We start from the raw sequence: 14,171 nt of genomic DNA, 5'->3' as shown, positions 1-14,171 counted from the left end.
GATACAATAAGCTCTCTAGTACCCAGTAATTCCAGCATGAGGCTGCTTTGGTGAGGCAAACGGTAGCCACTAATTCCTCCCTAGCAGAAGCTAAGCTGCTCATTGTCTGGCAGAGTTTTTGGTTTATTCTGATTTCTTAATCTAAAAAGTGACTTTCTGGGCAAAAAACCCACAAAACAATAAATCCCCTAACTCACCCTTTTGGCAACCTAGCATATTTTCCTCATTTAGATGTGGAAAGGCAGACAGTATGTAAGATTGCCTTTTTTTTTTTTTGTGATGGAGAAGACATCTCTCTTGAGACCTGTCAAATCCCATTTTTTAAATCCGCTGATGTCAACAAAATAGTAACTGAAAGTGCTATTTTATTCTGCCATATCACTGAAGAGTCCAAGGCATGCCAAAGTCCAGCAGGCCTGCTTATGGCACACCGGTTTCCATGACACACAAAGGCGTTATACAAATAGTGTCGTCGTATCATATCCAGAGGCCTCTGCTCATCGGCCCAGTGAGAGGGCAATAGCAGATGAGGGTGGCCTTTAGGAGGAGTCGAGGACAACGATCAAGCTCATGCTGTGTCGCCAAACCAGGAGATGAGGCCTGCTCTGCCATCCCAAGCCATCCAAAATGCCTGGCTGTGCTAAGCTGGGGCAAGTGTGCAAGCGCTGACTGGAGGAAAAGACATGTGGGTTCGAGCCCCCACTCTGGGACACTGATGCCGAACCCGGGCACTCAAAAATTGGAAGGTAGTTGCCCCCAGAATCACATGTTTAATTATTTCGTTAACAAGATTTGTAAGAACAGGCCTGCTGAAAATCTTTTTATTTGCCTCCTTGATTGAGACTGGCAGAGTCAGCTGCGGAGTAGTACGTTCACGCTTTCCTTTTCAAAAGCAGAGCTGAGTTTCACTCCTGTACCCCTTTCCTTCAGGAGCTGGGGCTTTTAATATCAATTCCAAATACAATGACCCCGTTATGGCTGATGCAATCCATCCTGTGAGCATAGATTTTCAAGCAAGCACAACTCTCTAAATGAAAATGAAATAGGCAGCTTCTCAAAAGCCCTTGTTTCTCTCAAGACCAGCAGGAGTGGACAGCTTGTGGCAGCTGGTCATTCTGCATTTCAGCATGCAAAAAACAGCACAGAAATACTTTAATAGGGCTAGGAGGCTACCCTGCATAATTTAAATATCAGTGTAAATGCCTAATCAACTAAATAAGCTTGCAACCTCCTGTAGACATCACCTCAATGTCTAGTCCTGTAAGGAGACACACCACCCTGCCCCTCTGCTCATGTCAAGCAACACTGACTCTGGTGAGACACAGGGCTCCCCTCTAGCAAATTGCTTCATGTGACGGAGGCCAAAGTCTTCACGCATTTTCTGAAAGTCACTATGGCAAATAGTCAGTTCAGCTAACCAGTCTCGGCCACAATGCATCTGTGCTTAGTTTTGGCTTAGCAGAGCAGGATAACACATGTACTTCTCCTCTCTCTGTCCATCTCCTAACCTAAGATGGTGAGAAAAAGAGCTGAATTACAGAAGTACCTTCTGAACAGAAGTATCCTGTGACAGTGCAAAATCTGTACAACTGGGAATTCCACTTAAAATGAACTCACGCACCCGCATGATTTCCTCATGAGCTGACTTTGTCGGGAGTTTTTTTGGTTTACGTTTTGTTGCTGTTGGTTTTTTGACTCCTCAGATCAATACGCATTACTGATCTCACTTTGGAAATTTTTAGAACAAAGAAGCGAGAAGAAATGGGAGCTGCTAATGCGAGTGAGGACCAGGATTTCCTCCTGGTCAGTGCCAGATTAATAATCGCACCCTAGCAGTTCCCTTCACTGGCTCCTCCTCTCACACGGCTGGAAGAGTCGCTGGCACCCAGCGAAATGGCAGAGCAACACACCCTGTGTTATTGTCACAGCTGCTGGCAGCAGCGACAGGGACATTTCTCCAAGTGCTGCAGTGTCTCAGGAGCTGAGGTCCCATTTTCCATTAGGACTTTGGGTGCATCAGCATTGCTCTTTGTAGGCACATATAGCTCACTCTGCTCTGCTCCAAGCTGATCAAAAGCCACGTGCCTGCATTAGCCCAGGGTTTAACTCAGGTTAGCCAGCCCAATTGTCTCATGCTCAGGCTCTGCAGCACCTGAACGCAGTCACATCCCAACAGCTCAGACCATAGACACAGCTCACAGGCACGAGCCCACGAGATACAGCAGAGACATGCCCAGGAGCCCCTATGTGTACCCATAAGGTGGCGACTCTCAGACTACGGCTGCTTCTTGCAGAGTAGCACAGTACATCCATCCCCAAGGCCCGCTGGCCCAGGGCGGTTAAACCACACAGGACAATGCAGTCCTGCCGGCCGAGGCTTCAAAGGATGGCAGAAGCACTGCTATGGGTTGCTATACAAAACCTAATCTGCCCCGTCAGCAAGGTTCCAGGGGCTCAGCATCTGGGTTAGCACCAGTGGGGTCAGCTCCCAAGGTCTGAAAAGCTGCAGAGCCATGACTGAGGCTCCAAAGTCTCTTGGAGAGTCTGCAAACTGCAGACAAGGTCTTTCAGTGCTTCAGCTATCTCCTCTGAGGTCAGTGAAATGAAATTTGCCATCCCTTAGTTCTCATTCTGCAGATAAAGGCAAAAAGAAAGTGGCATTGATTAGTTTGCACCGAGTCCTTCAGAGTTAATTATTTAAATGATTAATGCACACTTGTAGCACTTCCCCTATGTTATTAGAGCTTTTGTTAATAATACTTAGCCTCTTAGGAAAAAGTCTAAATCTTCACAAAAACATTTTAATCGTCTGGAAAACTTCCGATTTTTGATTAAAGTTTTTCTTTCATCATCATATTTCAGTTTTGGTTTCCAATCATCATTTTCCATTTTTTAGCTTTTGGTTTTGCTTTAGAGCATTCCAACCCCCCCCCCCCACCACCACCACCACCACCACCACCACCCGCTGATACTGCTTGCTTTGTGTTTGTCACTTCAGGCATTTTTTAAAATTGGATTTTTCTGACACTGAAATGGCTTCATTCCCAAGCATGAAAAAGGTCCATAAACAAATCTCAGCAGAAAATTTCATTTTCTCAACTGGAGGAATGAAGCTGCCTTCGAAGTTCCAAAGGTTCAGGCAGTTCTAGCCACCGTTTGCCTGAGCTGGACTGCCCACGGTGGTGCTGTAAGCACGTATCAGCTTGTCGGGAGAGAGCTGGGCTATTGCCAAAACAAAGCCACAGGAGAGAGCTGGGCTATGGCCAAAACAAAACCACGTAGCACAATGGACAGGCACTGAAGCACCTGAGAGCCAGTCTCCCTGATCGCTAACCTGCGCTGGATCCTTTCCCTATATATATGTATGTTCACATCGCAGCAAATGTTGACCAATAATTGAGGCTTACCACTCATTCATTAATCTGACAGGGTGGAACAGATTGTGTTTTCTTTTTCCTGTCTTTATTCATCTCTTTTTTAAACAGTTGTCACTCTCATATTTCTATTTCCCACTTAATCTTAGAGCCAATGACATAATTTCACTGGATTATTGGTATTTCAAACATAAAACATATTTATGCGGTTTGCGCAGAGCTCAATGACAGGATAAATTGTATGCTGTATTGTTCTAACTTTCTTAAAATATCTCTTTGTAGTTAAAAAAAAAAAGCTATTTTAAGAAAGTCACTGCCAGAGTGTGTTTGTTTCACTAAGAGTCAATGCTTCTCCCTGCTTTTGGGAGGGAGCTTCCCTGCTTTTGCATTGGGAAGGCAATGCTTTTGCCTTCCCAAGGCAAAACCAGACAAGCGCAAGTGCAAAACCAGTGGTCACGCAACACTCAACGCCTAGCTGCACGGCGTGGGTGTGGGTCGGGGGTACCGAGCACCCAGCAGCATTTCCACAGGGCCACAGGTGCCCCAGGGAGTGGGATGGAGCTAACTTGCTCACGGCCTTCCCTGGCTGTGGGACCCTGACAAGCCCAGCCCATGAAAAGCAAAGCCCCGACAGGATCTGCCTCACCTTTATCCTGCCCCTATTGTCCCCACAAGGAGCCTCTCCGGCCCTCGCTGGTTCATAAGGTTGGCGTCCCTCTCCTGGCCTGTTAATTGGCTAGGATGTGAGTCATGTGGCGAGGCACACACATATGTCCTATAACATAAACCATCTGCGAGCGTTTTAATTAACAGATTTCCAGCTTCTCTTTGCTCCTATTGAAAAGATCCCCGCCCCCAGCCCCAGTCGAGCCTGCCCGGTACAACCCCTGCAGCTCCCCTCCCCACCCAGCAATTCGCAACCACAACTGTAAAGCCCGGGCCCCCCGGCTCTTCACAGCCGCGCGAGAGCAGCCCTCGACAGTTAGCGAGATGCAGATGAAAAGGGCTCCTTCCATATGTGTTTGCCAACACGGACCCACCACGCACAATAGATAACAGGAGGCTCCCTCTCACCACGGCTCAGCTGCAGGGTCTTTCGTGTCACAACATATGTGCGGGTGTCAGACACCGCGCTGTCTGCCCGTCGACGCATAGCTACAGGTTCACACACATGTCCATGCACAGGCGAGAGCCCGCCAGCCAGAACCGAGGTCTTCCTTTTCCTCGGGTTGTATCCGCATCTGCTCCTTCCCCTTCTTTAGTGCCAAGCATGATTTTGCTCTTGGTCTTCCCCACGCACTTTCACTGAGGAATCCTGGTGCTTAAATCAAAAAATGGCTGGAGAAAGAATATCCTTCTGTGAAGCTATATGGATTTACATCAAGAGAGGATCCAGCCTGCTGCTGTTGAACTACTAAGAGCTGGAAAAATACAGCCGTGAGCCAGGCCCTATATTCTCATTGCTCTCCAGGAATGTGAGTTTACTCCCCAGCTGGTTTTATATTGCAATGGAGTAAAGCTTTCAGTGGAAGCATTTGAATGCAATGGAGTTGCTCTGGAGGCTGGAAATCTAAAGTCCCTGAGGCCTAATCAAGATCAGGCTCTAGATGAAGGGATACAGGCAGTATAAATGCTCATAAGCAACATTTTCACCAAAACAGGAAATTTGCACTGACATGCAAGGTTTGCAGCTGGTATAAATGAACACAGCTCATTAGCAAAGAATTTGGTGTTCTCTGTCCAGAGGCAGGATGCCCTTGCTGGAGGATCTGTTCCTCTGGAAGTCACTTCCCTTGGTAGTCTAGACCTGCAGGATGTTTTGTGAAATCGATTGACTATTGGGTTCCCCTAGCTATGTTTAGAGAGTAGTTTCTAAGGTGTCCACTTTACAGCAACAGCTGGAGTTATTACTCATAAAATTGTATTTAATTTGTTCTTTGATGCTAAGGACAGACAGCCCTTCCCACAATTAATAAGGAAGTGTGTACGTTAAAAATCTGAAGAATCATTGGTTAGATCACAAATTCTATCCACTGCTTATGTGAGTGAAGACACCACGTACAGGTAGGCTTAGATTCATGGCCTGTCTTAGCAATGTAAATGTCCAATCTTGCAGGTCTTTCCAATGCAGAAACTAACTGAAGCAGGAGTTTCCGATGCGCAAAATCTATAGGATGAAGTTCGAGCCTCCATAAGCCAGCTTTTGGCCTGGATCCTGTGTCATTCTTGTTTGTTTGCTTTTTTTTTTTTTTTTTTGCAAGTGGATTTGCTTAACCTCATAGACCAGAATACACTGATCTTGCATGAAGCACCTTGTCATATGCTGAGATGTTTCAGAAGCAGATCTTTAAATTGTAACCAGTCTCTAGTCCAGATGTGCAGCTCCAAGCTACAAGTTGCATATGTTATAATTGTCCCTTCTAACCAGGGAGACCCTTCAGATATGCCGGGTTTGTCACAATGTGCATCACTGAGGAGTCTCATTCCTATCCCTGGCTCCAGTCAGGGGTGTTTATCCCTTATGTCCTGTCCTGTAGAGCATACCTAATGCTCCCCACCATATGGCTTCTGTGCACCAACCCATCTGCCCACAGTTGTGAAGGAGAAGACTGGCTGAAGAATCATACCAACCTCCATGACCATGGTATTTTTAAGTTCAGCTGAGGTGGTAGTGCACCTCTTGGAACTCTCCAGAGGCCCCCCTTTGTAGAGGTACCCCTAGAAAGCAAAACCTCACACATTGACTAACAGGGGGGATGTTCATTCCACAGACTCTTGCAAATTTTAACCATACAAAGCCCATGTCAACAGCAGCAAAGTGCTTCCTTCATTGGTCCAGAGAGTTAGCAGTTCTTATATTGCATTACTATATTCTTACATTGCACTTGCAGCTCTCCAAGTGGTTTTACAAAGGCGAGCAGTAGCAGATAAACTGCTCAGCAGTGAGAACTTCCTTTCTCAAGATGAAGTACTAACGGAGCTGAGGCAAGTGTACTGTTCACCAGAGTCCCCACCTCATGCTTGAAAAAATTTGGTTTAGCTCTCTGTTCACGAGCAGTTTTTCCTGTATGTTTAACATGGCTGAAATATCACAGTCTTTCACTAGCACCAGGGGCCACTGATGCACATAAAATGGAAAGAAGGGGAAACCTTTGAATAAAGGAAGGTCTCTGAGACCTGTAGGGGCCCCAAAGTGTCAGACCCCGCCTTTTGCAGCTACTGTCTGAAATCACCCCACAGGGCACAAACAAGAGCAACAGCAGGGCCAAGCAAACTTTCCTGCTGGGTTCAGCCAACAGTAGAAGAAAAACCCCAGCACCATTCACTCATGCACTGAAAGGCTGACACGTGTTTGGAAATACTTATATTTTGCACTGCGCTGACAGCAACAGCTCACCTGAGTGCCACTGTGGGAGACTGTCCCCACCAAACAAATGGTTTTGACTCCTGAAACGAAGCTCAAACTGCTGATAAAGGGTGATACAGAACGGTTCATCTTTCACTGTACTCAGTGCCCTCTGAATCGTTTGACAGGCCATCTTGCAGGCCAGTTGGTGCTTTGAAACCACAAGCCTCTCACCAAAGACCTTTGCACATCTCTCACCAAAGTCGGTGGCAGCAGAGCACTAGCCTCACTCAGAATAAGTAATAAACATCACATTCACGGCGCCAAGTCCTAAGGTTCCTGCCTGATAAACACAGGATACTTTTTTAAGATCAACAATCCCAGTCATCCTGCAGCTGAGTTTTGTGTGTGTCTCATTTTTCTCCAGTGAGATTTCAAGGGTGACTCACAAGCTTTGAGTGAAGCTAGACAGTTTTGAAAAACAAATCCGTTATCGTGCTGCCACTTTGATCCCTCTGGCTGTCCAGGTTGCGCACGCAGGAGCTGTGCTGTGCTGTCAGAAATGCTTCTGATTCATAACCTCTTGCCAAAAGCGTGAGTAGATCAGCATCACAAATTACACAGCCCACGGTCCACTGGGGGAGGTTCACTGGATAGATAATCTGAACTGGGTGATCCTAAACTTCCACTTCCCATTGCATTCAAATGCACTGCTGAATTATTGGACTCCAGGATAGGCTCAGGGGCATCTTTCTTGTATTAGAGTTTTCTACAGACTGAGCTAACCCACAAGATAATTATTAAGTCAAAGAGCTTACTTAGCAGGATTCCAACAAGGATTAAACACTTGTATGATTCAATAAAACATTACCAGTGCCACTAGCTGGGATAAAAATGTAGAAGGGTTATGTCATAATTATAACACCAGGATGCAGCCTAAAAATGTCTGTGAAAGGAATCCCTGAAAAATGCTGCTTGAGGATGTCAAAGCTGCAGCCTCTGAAGTGCACGTTTCATTGGAAGCCCAGGCTAACATCCTGTTGACTGGCACATCCTTGAAGTAATACAGATGCGGAACAGCCAAATGGCCCATATAAGCACTGCTCTGACCAAATATGGGACTAGCTTGCCCCAGCTGAAGAGTCAGTGCTGTAAGAGAGGAACTTTGTTGGTGGTGATGGTCAATAGTAAATTAACCAAAACTAAAGACAAGGAAGAGGAAGACAGGGCAGAGAGGACTCAGAAAAAAAAAGAAGAGGTAGTATCATCCCTTTTTACCCAGTGAGGTTGGAGTACTCAAGCAAACACATGTGATATCAGTGTGTTCCTTCTTTTGCCTGAAAGACTCTGAATCCACATTTTTTGCCTGTTAGGTGAGCGCATTAACCCTCAGACCACAGTGGGCTCAGAAGGAGAGGTGTTCTCAGTCCTCTTTTGGCTCTGTTTGCTTACTCTGAATAACTATTCAAGACTAGGACATAAATATTTGTCATTGGGCACGTGTCATCGCTTCTGAGATAGGCAGTCCTTGTTTGTCCCATTGCTGGGGAATATTTGAGTGTGCTGTGCAGAATGGGATGGCTCCATGTGGGAAAGTCACCTCCAGTTATTCTCCACCAGGGGAGGCATCCTCCTTGAGGAGAGCACATATGGGAAGACAGACAAAAAGCCCAGTTGCTTGCCTAGCCCTACTCTTTGGGGTCGTCACTATGCAGAAAGGGGCAGGAATACTGAGAAATCTCCTTAAACACCTCTGCTTGCAGCAGCATGCCTGCTATTACGTCCCTTGGTGAGTAATTGCTTATTTACTCCCAGAGCCACACGAGTCCTGCTGCTGATGAGAGTGGCTGGCACATCATCCCACTTTACCCCAGCTTGTGGGGTGCAGCATACTCATGAGGAGACAGAGAGAGTGCAAACCTCTGCTGGGACTGCAGTGTTATCAGGTGCCAAGATGGACTGTGGAAAGCATGCGGATGTAATGTCTTATGTCCTCACCTTGCAAGGCGCAAGCGGGATTGGTTGGACCAATAGCCATCCTTTTGCTATGATTCCTAGACCACAGCAGATGGGCTGGAACGTGGAGATGGGCAGAAGCTGCTCAGGACGTGTCATCTATACCAGCATCTGTAATTTTGCACTGAGGAGGATGGCACAAGATCTGGAGCTGAAGAATTAATAAGAAAGAATATTAAGTCAGACAGGCAGGGCACCATGCTATTTTTTCTTTTTCCTTACAAGGTAGGGATCACACTTCTCAGTACGGCAAAAAGGTGTAGACAGATACTTCTGATGTTTTAATGCATTATGATTTCAGTTTGTTACACAGCAGAGAACAGAAGTGGCCAGAGAGCCAATCCCTTTATTTACTTTAGTGTGTTTTTCTAAGGAGGTGATACTTCCGCTATCACTACGTGTGTGTGTGTCTGCTCACCTGTCTGTATATCTCCTTCTCTGGCTACCTCCTCCTTCACCAGTAACTTGTGAACCAATTGACTGATTTCAAACAAATTTGACAGGCAAGAAGAGGTCTCCAAGGTATTAAATTCCAACACATTTTACAAAAGTTGGCAGCTGCTTAGAGGAGAAAGATCCAATTAGTGCCCCCATGGAGGGGAAGGCTGAAATGTGAAGATGACCCTTATTAGGCAGTGGGAATCCTCCCAGGAAAGAGATATTATGGATGTCCCCAGAGGGAAAAACCTTTAGATCAGCACTTGCATCTTACTAGACATCAGAGAATCCAATACAAGCCAACACTAATGGCCCAGAAAACCAGGCTTCATTAGCTCCACCGTCTGCGGAACGACATGTTCATTACTTCCACCGAGGGTGTTTGCAGCCCTCTGTACACATAGGCAGAAGTAGGATTGAAGAGTAGGAAGGAACTGGAGTAGGGAGGCAGCTGCTGAACACCTTCCCTGACTACCTCCCCCAGATCTTCTACTAACCCCTTTCAGCCCTCCTCCTCCCCCCTCCAGCTCACCTAAGCATCCCACGCCTTCTCCTGGCCCTTTCATTTCCTCATCTCTGTTCTTCCCAAACCAAGGCTCCAAAGCATCCCCAAATGCCCCAAAATCTTCATTGTTGTCCCCAGCTCTCCTCCCTCTCTCCTTGAAAACACTCCTTACTGCAGTCAGAGATTAAATGCATACATTTTCAGGCCAGTTTGCCTTCAATTTTAGGGCAGTAGAGTTCAATTTTGCCTGCACTGCTAAGAAACCTTGAGACGGCTCCTCATTCGTGACACAGTGAAACAGGCAAGGACGTTACATTTGAGAACTGGGCTTGTCCTCAGGGACAAATTCGTCGTTCTTATAGCTTCACTGAAGTCACATTAGAGAAAACGTAACCCTAATTAATCCAATCTGCTTGCATTATGAGAGATAACATGGCCTAGAGAAAAGTATTTGACTCCGATAGAGAGGAGGTTCATGGTCTTACGTCACTTTGCCACTGACTTGATCACTGCTTTTGAGCACATCGTTTAGCTGCTGGGCTCCCATTTATAAATGCAAAATACAGTATTTGTGCTTCAAGGTACAGATTCTCATCTCATATAGATGAGGATACACAGACTAAACCATTGCAACTAAGCCAGCATGCATCCACACTAGCTTCGTCAATTTTTTGTTCTGGAGTGCAAAGAAGCTGCTTTGAAAGGCACAGTGAACTGCAGGCTCACTGTAACGCAAATGTCCCCCAAAGCTCTCCTTGGCTGTCCTTCAGCTCCTATCCCTTGTCCTTCCTCGGGAAAACAGCTTCCTTGCTATAAATCATGCAGAGCTCCAGCCCTTCTCTCCATGCTTCTGTTCCAGCTTTCCCCCTCCCTTCCCATTCCTCAAACAGCAACAACAAAATGTTATCAGAAACACTAAAAACCATTTAAAATCATAATTTACTTTTTCAAACAAGAGGAATGTAATCAAGTTCTACGAGGACAGCAACAATAAGAGAGCAAGAGAGGAGCCTCACAGGAAACCATTTGGACTCTTCCCTCTCCTGATCTCTGCATAAATATTTGAGCCGAGTGACATCTGATGATACAGGTTTATCTTCTACAAGAGTTCTGACAGAAGGAAAAACAGATAGATAGGTAACTGATCACAGATATTTTTACATCTATTTAATTAAGTGAACATCTAGCTAATAAAATTGTGAAATATTTTAAAACTCTGCAGTTTGTGCACTGAAGCCACATCTGGCTAACAAAGAATTGTAACACGCCACCAATGACTGCTCTGTTCAGAAACCTTTGGGGATTTTGCATACTGATGTGCAGATTACCCAGCAGCACCGAGTGGCTAATTATTAGTTATCATAAAGATGAAACTGCAAGGAGTTCAAAGAACCTTTCTCTGTGGGTCCCCGAGAGCTCCCGGACACATTTGCAGTAGCAGTGATGCCCCTGGAGTGAACAGAGGGTCTTGTATAATTCAGCTGGGAATGGTCGAAGAAAATGCTGCTGTCACTGCACGATTCTCGTGTACCCACCAGCTGTCTCCATTTGGAAAATACAATCTTCAGTTTTTAAAAGCAAAATATTTACTATTGGTCCAGTCTGTCCCTGCAGAATTCTCCCCCTGTGCATACGGACTTTCATGGAACTAAACCACAGGGATCTGATGATCCCTGCAAATGTCTCCATCACTAGCTGTCAAATGTTGGCATTCACAACCGTGCATGCTTCCAGACATAGACTGACACCAGTACGTCAGTTGATTGACTTTAAAGTCAAACACACATGGTTCCATATTAGGGATTTGGTGGAGGTCCATGTCTGATACAAATAAGCATCCAAAGGCCTCCTGGAATGATCAAAATCTCTCCCCATAAACAACAATGAAATCTCAAAAGGACGGGCTTCCCAGCCCTCCTGGGGTTTGTGAAGGCTAGTGCATTTGCTCAGGCTATTTAAAGGCAAAGACCCTGATTCTTACCTCACATCAATTTTTCACTAGTGTGCATGGAAGAGTGAATTAGACTCATTGAATTTCCTCTTGGCAAAAACAGGAACAAAGAAAACCAACTACTCACACCCACATTTTCAGAGCTTTACAAGCTTCCTTGTGACAGTCAGCTCTGGAAATAAGCAAAGGTTCAGGAACAAGCTTTTTTCTTCTAAGCTATATCTAATTCCCCTTCTCATTCCCATCCCTTATTTTTGGGGGCGATTACCTCACGTTTACTGTTAACCCCTCATCATATCTCTATCCCGCCTTACCAGTTTGCTCCTGTTCTGGCCCTGGGCTGTTTGACTCATGCCATGCTTCAGAGAGATTGTCCTGGTTTAATCATTATTTCTACATATACCAAGGTTTGGCATCCATTCAGGAAGCAGAAGTGATGCCATATGGCTTGGTTGGCCAGTTGCAGGCCAAAAATACACCACGTCACTGCTGAAGAGCTCTAAGGCTCCAGTGCTCAAGGGTATTCAGGCTCCAAGGCTAGATGAAAGATGCTGGTACCTAAGACAAGTCTTGGGCAGGTTTAAGATGCTGACTTCCAAAACTAGAATTCAAAGCCATCCTCTTAATCGGACACCCAACTCCTGAGGCACTCCTTGGTTTGACAAGGCATTTCCTTGCACACCATTCTCACCACACAGTTGTCTGTCCACCCATGGCAGATCTACCTCATCTAAATGGTATGTGTGTCCATTTTCCATCTAAGCCCAGTTGAGAGCCAGATATCAGGTGGGCCACCACCAAATCACTCAGGAATCCCAGCTAGGGTATAGGGTGAGGGAAATGCTCTCAGGGCAAGCAGTCACCTCAAATCACATTAAATGCATCCCAAAGCACTGAACTCACGTCAGTCATGGCTACATCCACTCAGAAACTCATGCTGAGAAGCTCACCGCCTTTAAATAAATACGCACTGACAGCCACCCAATTGAACTGGCATCTTTGAACCCTTTAATGCTAAGAAGTGCATTGAATCCAGGTCTCTCACCTAAACAAGAGATCTAATTACCTGGCTGTTGTATAGAAAGAATCTGTGTGGGGGTGATGTATTCTTTGCATCGTAAAGCAGAGTGAGCCCTGTTTAGCTCTTTCAAAGAACAGGGATAAGCAGATGCCCTCAGGAGAGAGATCCAGGTAAAGATCTCCAAATAGATGACAGCTTTCCTTATGCATCCTCTGAGCTGCTTGCAAGTGGTATATCTCAGGTAAGATGTCACTCGTGCTGAGCTAATACCCCCTTGCTTTTCAGCAGAGCTTATTAGCAACTCTCTGGGGTTAAATAATAAAGCAATAAGGCAGGGCAAGCTTGAACTCTCTGGTCTGATGTAAACACTTTTGAAGGTCTGAAGACCTGAATATGAGAGTAGGATAGAGGGCATAGGCTAAGCCTTGTTCTTTTGGAGGACAAAGGATTTGAAAAGGAGTTTGCAAGCACTGAAAACAAACGAACACACTTTTCTCTGTATATTTGCGATGGAAAATTTGATCATTCTCCTCTGCAAAGCGGGTGGCATTTAATCTCAAATTGGAGGGTGGCATTTAATCTCAATTGGGGTGGCATTTAATCTCAAATTCTGACATTTGGTTCTACAATACTGGAGAAGATGAAGAGCAGAGAGAAGGGAGCCTGTTGATGTTGAATGATCACATATTTACAACACTTCAATCGTTGTGTTTCAGGAGAGGCAGGACTGCAGATCCAGCCCTGAAGCTGGAAGGCCTGGGCTGCTCTATGGCCTCCCTAAAGCTGCCAGCATTGCTGTGGAGTGGTGCCCGCTGTCATTTTACTGTGCCCAGGCTCTTCACAAGCAGCTAGTGGTTCCTCAGCATCTCTTCTGAGGAATGCAAATAAGCCCCTTCTCCCCTGAGATGCAATAAAAATGCAGACTGGCAGGGGCCTATGAGACAAAAGTGGAATCGAAGAGGAACAAATGGTGCATCCCCCTTTGCTCTCAATGGAGAAAATAGCTGACACCATCTCAATCACTTTTTACCTCAGGGCTGACGCAGGAAAACCTCTTCGTGACAGCTGCAGAACTAAGAGGCCTGCAAAAGGCAGGACATTTGTACCTCATTTATTGACCTGAACTAGGGCTAGCCTTATTTCCTCTTTAATTATAACCTAAAAAATTAAATGCCTCTTCAGCAGCCTGCTCTGAGTCCTGGCCATGTGCTCTCCCAGCCAAACATCACTGCTGAGGCTGCCCTGTCACAGCACATTGCTGCATGAGAAAATCGTGTGTTCTGGCCTCTTTGCAGCACGCACAGACAGGCAAGCCTCCAGATAAAAATTCTGTCAGCATTTCACATTAAGCTGGTGTCCTGGCTTCTATACCAGCTTTGCTCACCTCCAAAAGAGTGTGACGAGATGTGACTGCGTTCAAGTTACGGCTCTAACCAGTGGACAGCCTGGTGAAGAGCATGGCTAGCTAACACAATTCACAGCAACCGCAGGCTGCCTCAGCCTGAGCTGGGGCTGAGAAA

The sequence above is a fragment of the Struthio camelus genome, chromosome 3 (assembly GCF_040807025.1).
Source record: "Struthio camelus isolate bStrCam1 chromosome 3, bStrCam1.hap1, whole genome shotgun sequence".
Classification (NCBI taxonomy): Eukaryota; Metazoa; Chordata; class Aves; order Struthioniformes; family Struthionidae; genus Struthio; species Struthio camelus.
This window is presented reverse-complemented; position numbering follows the sequence as displayed.